The following is a 15,967-nucleotide window of genomic DNA, read 5'->3' as shown; positions in this document are numbered from 1 at the left end:
CTTTTATTTCATTTCATTCAGTTTCATTTTTGGTTTGTTTGGAGTAGTTTTTGTATTGTACTTAAAGTATTTGATTGTATTATGTTAGGTACGATACAGTGGATATTTAGTTGTAAATATTATTGTTAATTGGGGAAAGTTTTATTTGATATTTACCTTTATTTTTGTTTGGTAGAGGCTAAAGGAGTATATCTAGCAGTGGTGAATATCAGAGGGGAGTCAGAACATGTGTTGATTCATTGCACAGAATACAACAGAGAAAGAATACATTTTACCAAATCATTAAGCTACGTAGGTATTAATACATTGTCAGTAAATAGCATATTTCAAAACGCACAGAAAGAGGCAAGGGTTTATAGTGCTTTAATGAGGTATCTAAGGGAAACAGAATATAGTTTAATATATAATTTTTTATAGATCTTTTTTTTTAATCAGAATGATTTGATTATTTGATTATTTGCTTCACTCGGTTAACGCTTCACACTCATGTCCAGTTGGTGGCGGTAAATGCACCTTTTAGCTGGTTTGACAACTGCCATAAAACTCTGAAAGAAGAAGAAGAGGGGAGTCAGATTTGCCCAGCCATAGGCTGCGTTCGAAACCGCATACTTCCCTACTATTTAGTATGGGAAAAAGAGTAGGCGAGCGAAAAAGTATGTACGAATCCAAAAGAGTAGGCGAGAATTACCTGGGCGACGTACTAATTATCGCGAGATTCGGACTTAAGTGCGTTCGAATATGCCTACTTTCCTACTATATAGGCGAAAACAGTACGTGAAGGAAGCAGTACGTTAGAAACATCAGTATTCATAAAAGAGTAGGCGAGAAGTTCCCGGATGGCTTACTGATTCTGGACAGATTTTTGAGTGCTCAACCGATGGATACTCTTCTATCCCAGGAGGCCACGCGAGAGGATACGTCATGAAAAAGAAGAAGAAGGATAGGTCATACTCGAACGTGACGGAAAGGATGACGGACGAGACTGTTTTCAAATGTGAGTTTTACAAATCAAATGATCGCATGTGTTGAACTACTGTACAGTAAACTGTTGAATTGTTGAAGGTGTAAAGACGCTATATATTTGTGATTTTGCTGTAATTCACATTTTATTATGGTTTAGGATGAGCAGCTTACATATAGCTAACAGAGAAGCTCCAGTAAGGACACATACGTCTCCAAAGTGGATTTGCATACATTTTAAACCGTATACATCTTAAATACAATTACTAAATGTCTATTTAATATCTGGCAAGAAACTCTTCTATAAGAATTGCAGATTACTACGTCTAATATGAAATAGGCATCTGAGTGATGTGTGCTATTATGTAGAACCAATCTATAAAGTAACTAAACATAAGTTATCTATTTTATTTGTCCATTAGTACTGTTGATAAATTAACCCTTTCATGCATGAATTATGATAACCTCAGTCAGGATTTTTTTCCTATGTGTTTTTATTGCTCTTAGGGCATGAAAAACAAGAATTGATTTTTATTTTTTTTTTTTTACAAATTTTTCAAAGAGATCTTCAGACGTCCACTTGAGTGGACAGCATGCGGTTGGTTTAAACTGAAGATATACTGTATTAAATATAAGACAATAATCAAACAGATAAAGTATGTGTATTTAACAAACTAATCAATGCAATTATATCAAATAATGTGACAACTATAACATATATACAAAAAATATAAATGCAAAATATTGCAATGGCTTCATACAACTTCATACAAGTTGCACTTCGCGTATCAGAACATGAGGATGTGATTCCATCAGAATGTTCTACAGCCTGTCAAGGTACAACTGTGGAAACCACTCAGATGCTCCCTCCAGTGCACCAGAGTATGGAGATTTACCCTTATTAGCTGATAATTCTGATTATGTTCAAGATGGACATGCACATTTCTATCATAGCCCTCCTCTGAGAAAACCTAGCGATACGTTTTTTCAATCTCATCTGAAATGATCAGTGTTGGGGGTAACGCATTACAAGTAACATGCATAACGCATTCAGATTACTTTTTTATGTTACAAGTAAAGTAATGTGTTACAAGTAACATGCATTACCTAATCAGATTACTTTTTGATCTAACAAGTAATTAACTACAAGTAATGTGCATTACCTAATCAGATTACTTTTTGATGTAACGAGTAAAGAAACGCATTACAAGTAACATGCATTACGTAATCAGATTACTTTTTGATGTTATGAGTAAAAAAACACATTACAATAACGCACATTACATAATCAGATTACTTTTTGATGTTATGAGAAAGGAAACGCATTACAAGTAACATGCATTATGTAATCAGATTACTTTTTGATGTTATGAGTAAAGAAACGCATTAAAAGTAACATGCATTACGTAATCAGATTACTTTTTGATGTTATTAGTAAAAAAACGCATTACAATAACATGCATTATAAAATCAGATTACTTTTTGATCTAACAAGTAAAGTAATGCATTACAAGTGTCATACATTATGTAATCACATGACTTTTTTTCGATGTCAATGAAAATTACATTCTAATAATACAAATACATTTATTTACAGTAGAAAAAGTCAATGCATATTAAGTTAAGTTTTAAATTTCAAAAACAATATTCACATTATAATTATGAATTGTAGCTGAAATATAGCCATTGCATGCATGACGTCCACTACAGTGGACATGTGATTAATCAGAGTTTTCTCTCAATCTAAAATCAAAACTTGGAAAATTTTACTGTGATATGACTCATTAGATATTGCTTTATGCTGCAATATTTTTTTTACCTACAAGAGTCTCCTAGGATAGAAGGAATGGGTGGATATTCTGGAGCAACTTGGCATGTCTGACTGACCCTTGGTCATCTTGGTTTGGAGGGGGAAAAAATCGAAACACAAAGGCTTGCCACTTGGTTGCAATTTATAGGATGATGCACCAGGGTCCAATGAAGAGATTGATGTGCAACTTTGCCATAAAAACCCGTGCAAATTCAAGAAAATGCTTTTTTAATAGCTGTCCACTGTAGTGACCACTATGCGTGAAAGGGTTAAGGAACATTTATGTAGGATAAAAAGTTAAAACAACCTCAACATGTAAATGTAGTGTTGAGCTCATAAATCACAGAGGGATGTAAGTCTGGTCTGGATGTTACAGGGACAGATGAACAGATGTGTGTTTATCCCGTGGAGAGTGGCTCATGAAGCTGAATGCTGCCATCAAAGGCTTTGTGACATTACAGAAATGAATAACAACAACTATTTAAATATTAAGTTGTAGTTTATTTTAATTATTGTAATTTCAAACTGAGCTACTACAGCACTTTTCTGATTCTTGATTTCTGTGCATTTGCTGCACAGCTTTTGTGGTGGAGCAGGACCTGCAAGGGAAGATGATGGCGGCATTTGTGGAAAAAAAGCATTTTTGTCTTCTAAAAATAATGACTGCTTTTGTGTTATGTTTGTGCATTTTTGCAGCATCTGAAATGTCAGCAGACTGGTGTGAGTACTGAGGATGAGGAGCCCAGAGCTGAATCCTGGAGATGGTGCCATGGATGAGACCCTCCATCACTCCACCTGCCCTTATGAGAACCTCCATCACTCCACCTGCCCTCATGAGACCCTCCACCTGCCCTCATGAGACCCTCCATCACTCCACCTGCCCTTATTGCCTCAGATTGTGAAGCACAACACATCACGCAACAACCTCAGGCACGAAGGCACGGCTCACCTCTGGCGCTCAGCTGATTCATCAGAATAAAGCCGCAGAATGGGAACCGCTGTGTTGAGATGGCAGAAGGATGTGGGGTTCAGCACCTGTAGTCTACATACATGATTGTAGTTTGAATAAAGCTTTGTTTCATGTGTTGACTTGTATATGCATTTGTTTATTGTGTGATGGTGACTTTCATTCATTCTTTTACTAATTTATTAATATTTCTCATTGTTGTCAGTAAATAAAATACAATTAATTCATGCTTTATTTATTGTTTGAATGAAAATGTAGGTATGTTCGCTATATACACATCTAGAGTGTATTCATGCATAGCTATTTCAAATGACATACATTACATTTTGTTTGTTTTATTGAATTATATCATTTTCAGTAAAAAGTAATATAATTAATTGGTCAGCATTTATCGTTGTTATTATTGTATGTTTTGGGGTGGGATAGCAATGCAATTCGTTCTGGGGTAGTGTTAATTTTTAATAATGATACTTAAATTTTTCGAGTATAAAATCAACAGTTTTCTCCAATCTTCGCACAGCAGCCATTTGTGCAGACATTACAAACGCTGAGGAAAACCGTTCTAGGTAGGGCTGTCGAGTTACTGATGTTATGAGGTATATGTGTATATCTATCTATCTATCTATATATATATATATATATATATATATATCTCAATCATGGGTTTGCAAACATGAGATTTTATACACAGGAAAAAACCTGTAAGGTTGAATATCTAAATATATATTTTCTTAAATAATTAATTATATAATACATTTAAAAAATGCATTTTCTGTTATTTATAGGCCTGAGGGATGAAACGAGAGTTAAATTTAACAAGAAAAAGAGGAAAACATAAAGCAGTAAGCCACTTTTGCTTATGGATGAAAATATTTGGATATAAAATAAAGAAATTAACAACATATTCAAGAGATGACAATTTTGGGATTTCGTAATAAAAATAAATATCGTTAAGGATAAAACGGTGGGTCACATTAGTAGGGTATAAGAACTTAAATCAACCCTAAATGTACTCACAAAATAAATGGGCAGCAGTTTCTTCAAAAAGTCCACAAAAGGAGCAAGTTTAATCAATATCATGATATTTACAGACAGATTAATTAAACGTGTCGTTCAAATCTTTTAAGTTGTTGCGCTTGTGATAACGCGTCGTAGGTCACATGATAACGTCAACATGGCAGATGTCCGGTTCTCATTCATACTCAACGAGATTTGGCTATAAAGTACCTACTCTTTTAGCGCTCGTTAAGTAAGTACTTATTGAAATTAAGTACCTACTCATTGAGTATGCGGTTTCGAACGCAGCCATTGTAACATCATGATCTGCTGACCTTAGTGGAATGCATCTTAAGTCTTTTTAAATGGACTTTATTTTGGAAATTATTTTCATTACATCTGCCCCTGTATATAATTTTTGGAAGAAATAAATCTTCTCATCTGTACACTACCTGTCATGCCTGTTCTTGGCCACACCACCACAGATACCTCCAACTAGGGTTGCCAACTGTATTTTGGGCCTAATTTATTTGTCCCGTACGGGACCTCCCTTGTCTCGATTAAATAGATTGCTACGCTGATCTGACTGATACAACAGCAACACAACACTTGAGAATGATCACGACACCGGTCATCATCCAATCACAGTTCACACTCACGCGCATCAGACCATACGGATAACAAACTCTAAATTGAGAATTGGGACAAATCACTGTTTGATTTGCGAACAGAATCCTCTGCTGTCTGGTTGCTCCCTGTTCGATCCGGACTTGCGCTAACGGCTAATCCCTTTCACTGTCCGGCCGGGTTTTGATTTCGGCATATCAGTTTTAGTGAATTCAAACAACGTGATTATTGTTCATGAGTCCAACATCCAGCCAACGCAAGAAAACATGAAATCTTCCTGAGTGAATAATATGCTGATGTGATTTACTGCCCAAGAAACATTTCTGATTATTATTAATGTTTTTATTTTTTATTTTTAAAAAGTCAGGATTCTTGATGAATAGAAGGTTCAAAGTAGCCTGGGAAAACCCAGACGAACTTTTGGCAAATTTAGATTTGCTCTGCAAGTCAGTCTGGCCAAAAGCCCATTCAAGCCCATTTCCAATCTTTCCAAATCTTGGCACCAATCACAACTTTGAGACGGGCTTTACACGATGACGATCGATCTGATTGGTTTTAGATCTATCCAATTGCGCCTAGAGGCATTTGAGCGACGTCCGTTGGTGACGCCCCTTCCCCAGACCCACTCTCGGTTACGACTGAGAAGGGTCTGGTGTCATCCAGGCTAGGTTCAAAGTAGATTTATCCGAAATAAAAAAGCTTTTGTAACATTATAAATGTATTACTGTCACTTTTGATTAATTTAATGCGTCCTTGCTGAATAAATGTAGGCTATTACTTTCTTTAATTTCTTTAAAATGTAGTATATAATGTTACAAAAGCTTTCTATTTCAGATTAATGCTATTATATTTAACTATGGTTTGTGTGTATTGTGACTTTTTTGTGTGACCTTAAAATTCGTTTTAGAATTAACGTCAAATTGTACATAAATAGGTTAATCAAAACAAATGTGTTTATGTCTGAGAATTTTTTTTTTTTTTTTTTTTTTCTGAAGTTTGCAACCCTACCTGGAACCCTATGGAGTGTAGTATTTACCCACCATCTGCCTCTGATGGCTTTCGGTACTACACCAGCCTGCGACCTAGTGTCCCATACTCAGTGCTTACACTCACCGTCTCACTTTCTATACAAGAAGAGATAAAAAAAAATCACTTCAGCTCTATAATCAACAACACTGTTTACACTGCTCAATGAATCTCTTACATCCTGTTTGCACGGTTAGTTATGATGAAAGCATTCGTAAACATAAGAAAATGGCCTTTGTTTTTTTTTTATTACAGCCTTTGTTGTAAAAACCTACTAACATTATAAGTGCAGTTTTGGACAACTTTAAAGCTCTCATTAAGTAGATTTTGTGAGGACAAATCTGAAGATTTGTAGCAAGGTCATTGAGTACAGCTTGATATCTATTTATAACTCTTGTGAGATTTGTGTGGATGATAAGGTTTTCACACATGCTATCCACACAGTCTCAAACTCATATGACAGAGAGGAGTATCAGGAGGGAGTTTGAGAAAAATGAGAATGAAAAGGAAGCAAATCTGGAAAGAAGAATTCAAGAAGGAAAACAGTCTCTCTCTGACCGAGTCAAAGAACTGGAAAACTTTTCTGAGGACAATGGCATCACCTTCCTGATGGTCGGTTCACATGCACACACACACACACTGTGGTAAATCTTGGACTTCGCTCCACACTGAGTTCTTGCAGCTTTATTGCCTTGAAAGTTAATTTCCAACCTGCTTCAACTCACTTGCCCGTGCATTTTCAAGCGATCCTGTAGAGCTTGATTAGCTGCTTCAGGTGTGTTTGATTAGGGTTGGAACTAAACTCTGCAGGACAGGATCAGGGTTGAAAACCTCTTTTTTTTTATGAAATTTAAAATGACTGAATCTATGTGACTAAATCTAGATGTGGATATACCACCAAAGTGCTTTTAAAGGTCAGATGACACTGTGTGATTTCAGCAGTGTTTTTGTTAAGTACAGTAAATCGCATGCAATGTAAAGACAAAGCTCACAATTTATGTGCTCACACTATACGGTCCAATCGTCGAGCTGTGACTTGACTGCTCACACTATACGTATGAAATACACATGCAGGGACTCTCCAAACCCAGAACTGTGTGTCTATTTCAGAAGAAACATGCTTACGGGGGGAAACGCGCTGCCTTGGTCGTATGTCCATTTCTCTGAGCTGAAACGTCAAAATAAACTAATAAATACAGTATATTATACTTATTGTCACCATGGTTTAATTTCTGTTTTCGCGCAGGTGGAGTGAGGTGAAAAACACTAGGGCAATCGCTTTGTAGCTCTGCTTCAACAAAGCTATAAAATTCGTCCCGAATTTAAAAAAACAGTTTGGCTGAGAAATCAGCTCAAATTCAGACGAAAACTGCACAGTGTATGACCGGCCAAATTTAACATTGTGTGTTTCTGTGCTGTTTCTCAGAATTATTACGACATTATGAACAGGTATTTTTCATTTTCATGTTACTACTTTACTTTCTAATTATTCATGAGCTTTAAGTAAAATTCAAAACTGATTATGTGAGGTTTGTTTTTTAAGAGCAAAATACACACTTCCAGATGCAGAAGCTCTTATTGATGTTCCTAAATATCTGGGCAACTTTAAGTACCAAGTGTGGGAGAAGATGAAGGACGTCTGCCCTTACTGTGAGTACTAGATCATTCCTGCACAGTTAATTCCCCGGTGTTAAATTAACACCGCTCGGTGTTCATATGGGAACCACCAGCAGCAGGGTGTTAAAAGTAACACTGATGCAGTGTTAGAGTTAGTTAGAAGATTAAGTGATTAATTGAGTGATGATTGTTCGATTATTGAAAACACCTGATGATAACAAGCAGAATCACTGAAGAAAATAGAAACAAAGAATACCCGTTTATACTTAGATTTAAACTTAGATTCTATTGGGTACTCCACATAAAATTTTGTAAAAAATCTGATTGTTTGATGTGAAGACTCATAATATTAGCATTACCTCTGTAGGCCTCTCTGTGGCAGCAGAAACTCTTTATCCCCATCGTCCTGTGAAGATGAGCATTTGTTTGAGGACACTTTATAACACTATTTGTCATAATGGTGTATTAGGCCAGCCCTGCAAACATGCCCCTGTGGGGCCCATGCTGGCTTTTTGCGGGCACAGTGGGCTAGGGCCAGCCCACACCAAACCTAAACAGGCCCAGTGTGGGCTTGCCCAGGCGAGGCCCACAGCTTTGGGCTCACCGCGGGCTAACTGTGAGCAGCCCACACTAGCGGGCTGCCCACATTAAGCCCATGGTGGCCCATTGTGGGCCAGCCCATTCGGGCCCAGAGCAGCTTTTGTACCTTTGGGCCCATGCAGGTTTTGTTTAGGTAGCCCACTTTCATTACGTTTTGGCTGCTTTTTAAAATTGAATGTGAAATTCAATAAGACCTTCCATTTATAACTCTGCTCAGCAGGAAGAAAAAGAAAAAATCCATTATTTGCATTGGATTGTGTCTACAAGACAACACATGATCCCTTAAAAACTCTAAGAACAAATCTACTTTAAAAAGCCTATTACTTTTACTGGATATGATGTTTGTAATGTAATCCAAAATTAACAGTGTACCATGCAATTGGTGGTAAAAATCTGGCTGCCTCGTAATTTAAAAAAAAAATCTACCAACCTACTTTCATTTTGAATCCTGCATATCAGGAATAAAACAATAGGCTTTTAATTTATTTGAGAAGGTCAAAAGTTATTACTAGTTATTATGATATCCATCACTCTGGCAGAGTTCGTTGAGTTTAAATTAAATTTTAATTTTAAAGTTTAAATTAAACTTTTCTCTTCTTTTTGTCTGTTTTTATACAATTTCCCATAGACGTATAGGCCTAATGCCATTTATATCATTCTAATATAGCTAAACATTTTCAACAATAAAAATGACATTAAATTGAAAGAAAAGACTAGTTCACATGACTAATAACACCTCAGTCAAGTCAAATAAATGTTTATTCATTATAGTTGCTTTTCACACCATTGTCTACAACACTCAAAACAACATTGGAGATCATAAGTTTAACTTTAGGCTATACACTCATTTTTTAAATATTTAGAAGGAAAATGTCTGCCGAGATAGAGATTGAGCGCTCTTTGGAGTGCTATTTTTCATGTAATTTATAGGCTATCTTTTGTTATTAACTTATAAGAATTATTTGTAGCATTCAATGCATATATATATATATATATATATATATATATATATATATATATATATATAGCATTGAATATATACATTTATGTTTACATTAACTAAAAAAAAAAAAAGGTTTTAAGTCGGTTATTTCTTTTCCAAACATTCTTTTTGCCATTAATTGTAATAATCCAGTGAGATTTGTGTATGCACAACGAATCTGACAACAGCCGGTATGATCTGATCTCACCATCATCGAGTCTGATAACATGAAGAAACTGAAAAAAACTGTGAACAAGATGCTTGAAGAAACCTTCCTGCATTTAATAATTAATAATAATTAATATAATTTATCTAATGAAATATCTATTTAAGTATCTATTTTTCTATCCTTAACTCGGCATTACACTTTAAATTACATTAAATAAAAGATTAATACATGCGTGTTAAAAGTATCCAATTCCGCGCATGCGTCGAACATCAACTTTTTGATTAATCAACGTCATCGCGCTACAGGCAGGCTGCAGTCGTCACTTTCCGCCTTCCTAATGGTGCGTTCACACCGGACGCGAACAGCGCGTCAGGCGCGAGTGATTTCAATGTTAAGTCAATGCAAAGACGCGTTACGCGCGTAAAAAATTCCTGCGGCGCGAATGAGGCGTTTAGCGCTGCGCGGTAGACGCGAATTCGCCTCATTCGCGCGTCAAGTTCGCGCGAATGACGCGAATTGAGCGTCTGGCGCGTTAAGCGCGAATGATTTTATTAGTGCTCTTTGTGCATTCACGCGTTTGACGCGAATTCGCGTCTGCCTCCCGAGTTGAAAAATCTGAACTTCTGCGTCAATTCGCGCCGCGTTAACCAATCAGGAGCCTGCTTGCATGCTGCTGTCACGTGGTGAAGTGACAGTTTATAATGTTATCTTATGTTTGGCCTCAATAAATTATTTTGTAATATGACTAAAATGCACAATAAAGCAAATAAAAACATAAAACTCGATTTCAATATATGAGAGATACTCATTTTGTATTGAATGCTATTTATTCCATATCTATTCTAGATTATATGAAACATTATTAATCTAATGTAAAGACAACAAACACAATTTAGTGTATAAAAACAAAAATCACAGGACAGGTTTCACTTTTGAAGGCTGGCTCCATTTATTATCAAAACAAAAATAAATCACAGATTAGGTGCGGGCGAGGGTGAACCTCGCGCCGGGCTGTACACAGCGCGGGCTCGTCAGGCAGCGACCACTCGAGGCCGAGGCTTATACGGCCTACGCTATCCACGTCAGCGTCCTCACCGTTAGATCCACCAAACCTACCTCCTGGAGCAAATTGTGAAACTCCTGAAACCCTCCGGAGGGTTTGGTGGACCCGAGTACAGCCACGATGTCCCCTACGCAGCTGTTTCTGCTCTCCAGAGCATATACGAGCGGTGATTCTCTCGATTAATGCTAATGCTAATGCTCGATAAACATCTAAAAAAAAGATGGCCGCCAACAGGTTTCGAAACTTTCGCCTCTGACGCGCGTAAATTTCGCTTCAAACTTTTGATTTTACGCGCGTCAATTTCGCTCTTGTCGCGCGAATGCACACAAAGTGGTCACGCGTATAACTAGACGCGGCAGGCGCGAATTTTGACGCATTTTCGCGTCCGGTGTGAACGCACAGTAACGGTTGTTTCTGCCTTCACAGTGGAAAGCTCCTGACTCTGAGGTGAGTTTTAATTGTAAATTGAGTATTATCTTTAACAGTAAATATTTGCCATAGTCAGTGTGTGTGTTCTGCTATTATTGTATTTTCAGTAACGTTACCTATTGTTTTTTTTTTACGTTAATCCAGACCATAAGTTATGTTTTTGTCGAATGACAACGAGCTAACGTTAGGTTGTCAATAAACTAACGTTAGTTAGCTTATATAGGCTAAATATTGTCCTTTTCACCCCGTTTACAATATTCTGTATGTTACCACGTCAGATTGTCACAGTAAACTGCTAAAGTCTAAGGAAAAAAAGTTCGTTAGTTATAACTACGTTCGTCTAACGGCTGCTCTGAGCACACGAATTTTGAACGTGGACGATTAAATGGCTCCACGATCTGCTTTTGAAGATGGTAGTATCGTGCTACAGTGCATTCAGTTGGTTATGGGATATGTATAGTGAAAGTAAACATTTGAGAGAAAACTACTGGGTTACTATCGTAACCTCAGTTCCCCATACACAGTGGGGAAACTCCTTTTCCACAGACACAGCCATGTTTAGCGGGATCCGTGAGCTAGTGTCCGAGTGCGAGTGGTGGTGACGTTTCAAACGCGTCGAAAGCAGCGAAGAGTTGTAGTCCACAAAGTGCTCTCACACAAAGTCTAACCATATCAAACTTCTACCCGCTAAATTGTAGCATTCTTCACACGAAAGATTATATAAAAAAATTCACAGACAACATATGTTCACATTCATGGCACAATTCAAACGGGACCAGAAAATAATTATTTTCTCCCATTCACTTGCATTGACGATTTTTCAACCTAGAGGTCCAGCGGGGTTAGCGGAGGGGGCGGGACTTACCAGCTCTATTAGTCCCCGAAAAACGCCATTTTAGCAGAAAACATTTGAGAGAAAACTGGATGCAGCATACAGAGCAGCATACAGGTCTTAAAATGACAGCATCCTAATATTAAACATGCTGCCGCTTGTCCTTAAAGGGATAGTTCACCCACAAATGTCATTATTTACTCACTGTAATGTTGTTTTAAACCTGTATTAATTTCTTTATTGTGCAGAACACAAAATAAGATATTTTGAAGAATGTGGGTAACCAAACAGTTGCTGGTCCCCATTGACTTCCAATGTAGAAAAAACATAGTCACTGTGGACGAGCAACTGTCTGATTACCCACATTCTTCAAAATATCTTTTTTCAACAGAAGAAAATCATTAGGGTTTAAAACAATTTGAGAGAGTAAATGATAACAGATTTTTTGGGGTAACAGTTAACTATCCCTAAAATAACTTTAACACAGTAGCTTTATTAAGAATCTATGTATAATTTATACAGTGAAGTCTAGTGTTTTATTGTTATATTTGTTCATTTAATTTTGTACTTGAATGCTACTGTTAAATACACCTAAGGTAGCTGAAAAAAAATAAAGCACTGTTGATTTAATTTGATTTCACCCACCTCCAGCGAGCCACCCTCCACCAGCGAGCCACCCTCCACCAGCGAGCCACCCCTCCACCAGCGAGCCACCCCTCCACCAGCGAGCCACCCCTCCTCCAGCGAGCCACCCTCCACCAGCGAGCCACCCCTCCACCAGCGAGCCATCCCTCCACCAGCGAGCCACCCTCCACCAGCGAGCCACCCTCCACCAGCGAGCCATCCCTCCACCAGCGAGCCACCCTCCACCAGCGAGCCACCCCTCCACCAGCGAGCCACCCCTCCACCAGCGAGCCACCCCTCCTCCAGCGAGCCACCCTCCACCAGCGAGCCACCCCTCCACCAGCGAGCCATCCCTCCACCAGTGAGCCACCCTCCACCAGCGAGCCACCCCTCCACCAGCGAGCCACCCCTCCACCAGCGAGCCACCCCTCCTCCAGCGAGCCACCCTCCACCAGCGAGCCACCCCTCCACCAGCGAGCCATCCCTCCACCAGTGAGCCACCCTCCACCAGCGAGCCATCCCTCCACCAGCGAGCCACCCTCCACCAGTGAGCCACCCTCCTCCAGCGAGCCACCCTCCACCAGCGAGCCATCCCTCCACCAGCGAGCCACCCTCCACCAGCGAGCCACCCCTCCACCAGCGAGCCACCCCTCCACCAGCGAGCCACCCCTCCACCAGCGAGCCACCCCTCCACCAGCGAGCCACCCTCCACCAGCGAGCCACCCCTCCACCAGCGAGCCACCCCTCCACCAGCGAGCCACCCCTCCACCAGCGAGCCACCCCTCCACCAGCGAGCCACCCTCCACCAGCGAGCCACCCCTCCACCAGCGAGCCACCCTCCACCAGCGAGCCACCCTCCACCAGCGAGCCACCCTCCACCAGCGAGCCACCCCTCCACCAGCGAGCCATCCCTCCACCAGCGAGCCACCCTCCACCCGCGAGCCACCCTCCACCAGCGAGCCATCCCTCCACCAGCGAGCCACCCTCCACCAGCGAGCCACCCTCCACCAGCGAGCCACCCCTCCACCAGCGAGCCATCCCTCCACCAGCGAGCCACCCTCCACCAGCGAGCCACCCCTCCACCAGCGAGCCACCCTCCACCAGCGAGCCATCCCTCCACCAGCGAGCCACCCTCCACCAGCGAGCCACCCTCCACCAGTGAGCCACCCTCCACCAGCGAGCCATCCCTCCACCAGCGAGCCACCCTCCACCAGTGAGCCACCCTCCTCCAGCGAGCCACCCTCCACCAGCGAGCCACCCTCCACCAGCGAGCCATCCCTCCACCAGCGAGCCACCCTCCACCAGTGAGCCACCCTCCTCCAGCGAGCCACCTTTTTTTGTATGTTTTGCTCACATCAGGTGCACAGTGGTTAAAGACTCCATGTGTGTCAGAGAATATACTACAGTGCACACTACACTACACACTACAGAAGACAGCTGTCTATACCCTCACCAGTCAGCACTTACACTGCAGTACACACTACAGTGTTCAACACCTGTTATAGATGATGTGTAAACGCATAAATAAATAATTTACAACACTCTCTGCATCCCCTAATCTAATGTGTTACACATCATTCGTAGATAAGATTTGTTGATCTTATGCCTTATTGAGTCTTGAAGTGGTAATCTATGAATGATGTGTAACACATTTACAAGTGATGAATAGTGTACACTTAAGATTAGGGGATGCAGAAAGTGTTGTAAATGATTTATTCATGCATTTACACATTGTGTTGAACACTTACTTACCTGTTACAAATGATCTGTAACGTGTATACAAGGCATTTACAACACTTTCTGCACCCTCTAATTGCTACATACATACAAAAAAACCCACATAATTTATTAAACATTTATGAAACGCATAGTCATGTTTTGTAAATGATTAGTTAATCATTAACTAATCAAATGTAAATGACTTATAACTTAATCTACAAAACACATACAATAATTAACATATCACTTTTTAATCATTTATGAACGCATATTCATGTTTTGTAAATAATTAGTTAATCATTTACTAATCACTTGTAAATGACTTGTAATGGAATTTACAAAACATACATAAAATGTTAGTATATCACTTGCTAATCATTTATGAATGTTTTGTAAATGATTAGTTCATCATTAACTAACCACTTATACACGACTTACAACTGAACGTTATTATAAAGTGTTACCAGTATTTTTTATGTTTATTTGAATTATTTTATATTTGTATAGAGATTTTTTAGTCCCTTTCAGAGTGTTAAATTAGCTTTATTAACCTGTATTAACCTGAATTGAATGTTTTATATTTTGTAATTAATAAATACATTGATTTGAAATCCCTTTGACTACTGTACATTTTTTGACAATACAGACATTACCGTAGTTATGTGGTGACTGCATCCATTTCAGATGTATAAAATAAGTTATACACTGTTAACCCTTGCTGTAAAAAAAATCTGTAATTGCTGTAATTCTGACAATATCATACCATTTTCCATTAAAACAGTAATATACCGTAGAAAATAAAACTAGCCTACAGGAATATACTGTGAATTAACAGTGCTCAAAGTCGACACTCAGTGGCTGTTTTCCCAGTCACACCCTATACCCTTATTCACTATTCCCTACATTAGTTCACCAATATAGTCCACTTGAATGAAAAGAAGTGAGTGAATTGAGAAACTGATGAACACTGATAAGCAGAATCACTGAACGGACAGAGAATCAAGAACAGAAAAAAGAGAAACACAGAAACTACAACTGACTTCCAGCAACACTGAGTGTGAAACCAGTTTACAAACCAGTTTATGATTATTTCTTTCATACATGTACAAAAGTTCTTGTTGAGAATTAACACAGATTTAGTTAATAATAAAATTTGTTGTCACCATGATGGAGATCAGTATTTGCTTTAGTTGGTCTCTTGTCCCTGGACTTCTTACCATTCATCTCTCTCTGACTGCTGTAATAGTGAGTTTATAAAACACATTTGTTATAGCAAGAAAAAGTCAAGATGAAGATGATTAGTTGTTTTTGGCTTTTGTGATGATTTAACATTCATCCTGGACATGTCTGACTTTCAGATCTTTCCTGTATATATTCTATGAATTTATGGGTATTTCATATTTATCTGTGAATCTACAACATGAAATCAATATCTCTGTAATCATGTCTTCTGAACAATATTTTAATCATATAGTGCATTAAAACATGTTTAACTCCTGTTTGACTCAGACACACACAGACATCAACAATCAGCACATGAATCTCA

General features: G+C 39.0%; 1 long non-coding RNA gene across 1 annotated transcript; it reads left to right on the top strand.

Moving 5' to 3' along the window:
* The first annotated feature begins 534 nt into the window (after nucleotides 1-534).
* On the top strand, nucleotides 535-3,856 carry LOC307154558. The gene is made up of 2 exons (XR_013820376.1): nucleotides 535-994; nucleotides 3,467-3,856. It is a non-coding gene; the product is annotated as an uncharacterized lncRNA (long non-coding RNA).
* The last annotated feature ends 12,111 nt before the right edge of the window (nucleotides 3,857-15,967 follow it).

The sequence above is a fragment of the Squalius cephalus genome (assembly GCF_949319135.1).
Source record: "Squalius cephalus genome assembly, chromosome: 2".
NCBI classification, from domain to species: domain Eukaryota; kingdom Metazoa; phylum Chordata; class Actinopteri; order Cypriniformes; family Leuciscidae; genus Squalius; species Squalius cephalus.
The sequence above is the reverse complement of the archived record's forward strand: the minus strand, read 5'-3'. Positions and strand labels throughout refer to the sequence as shown.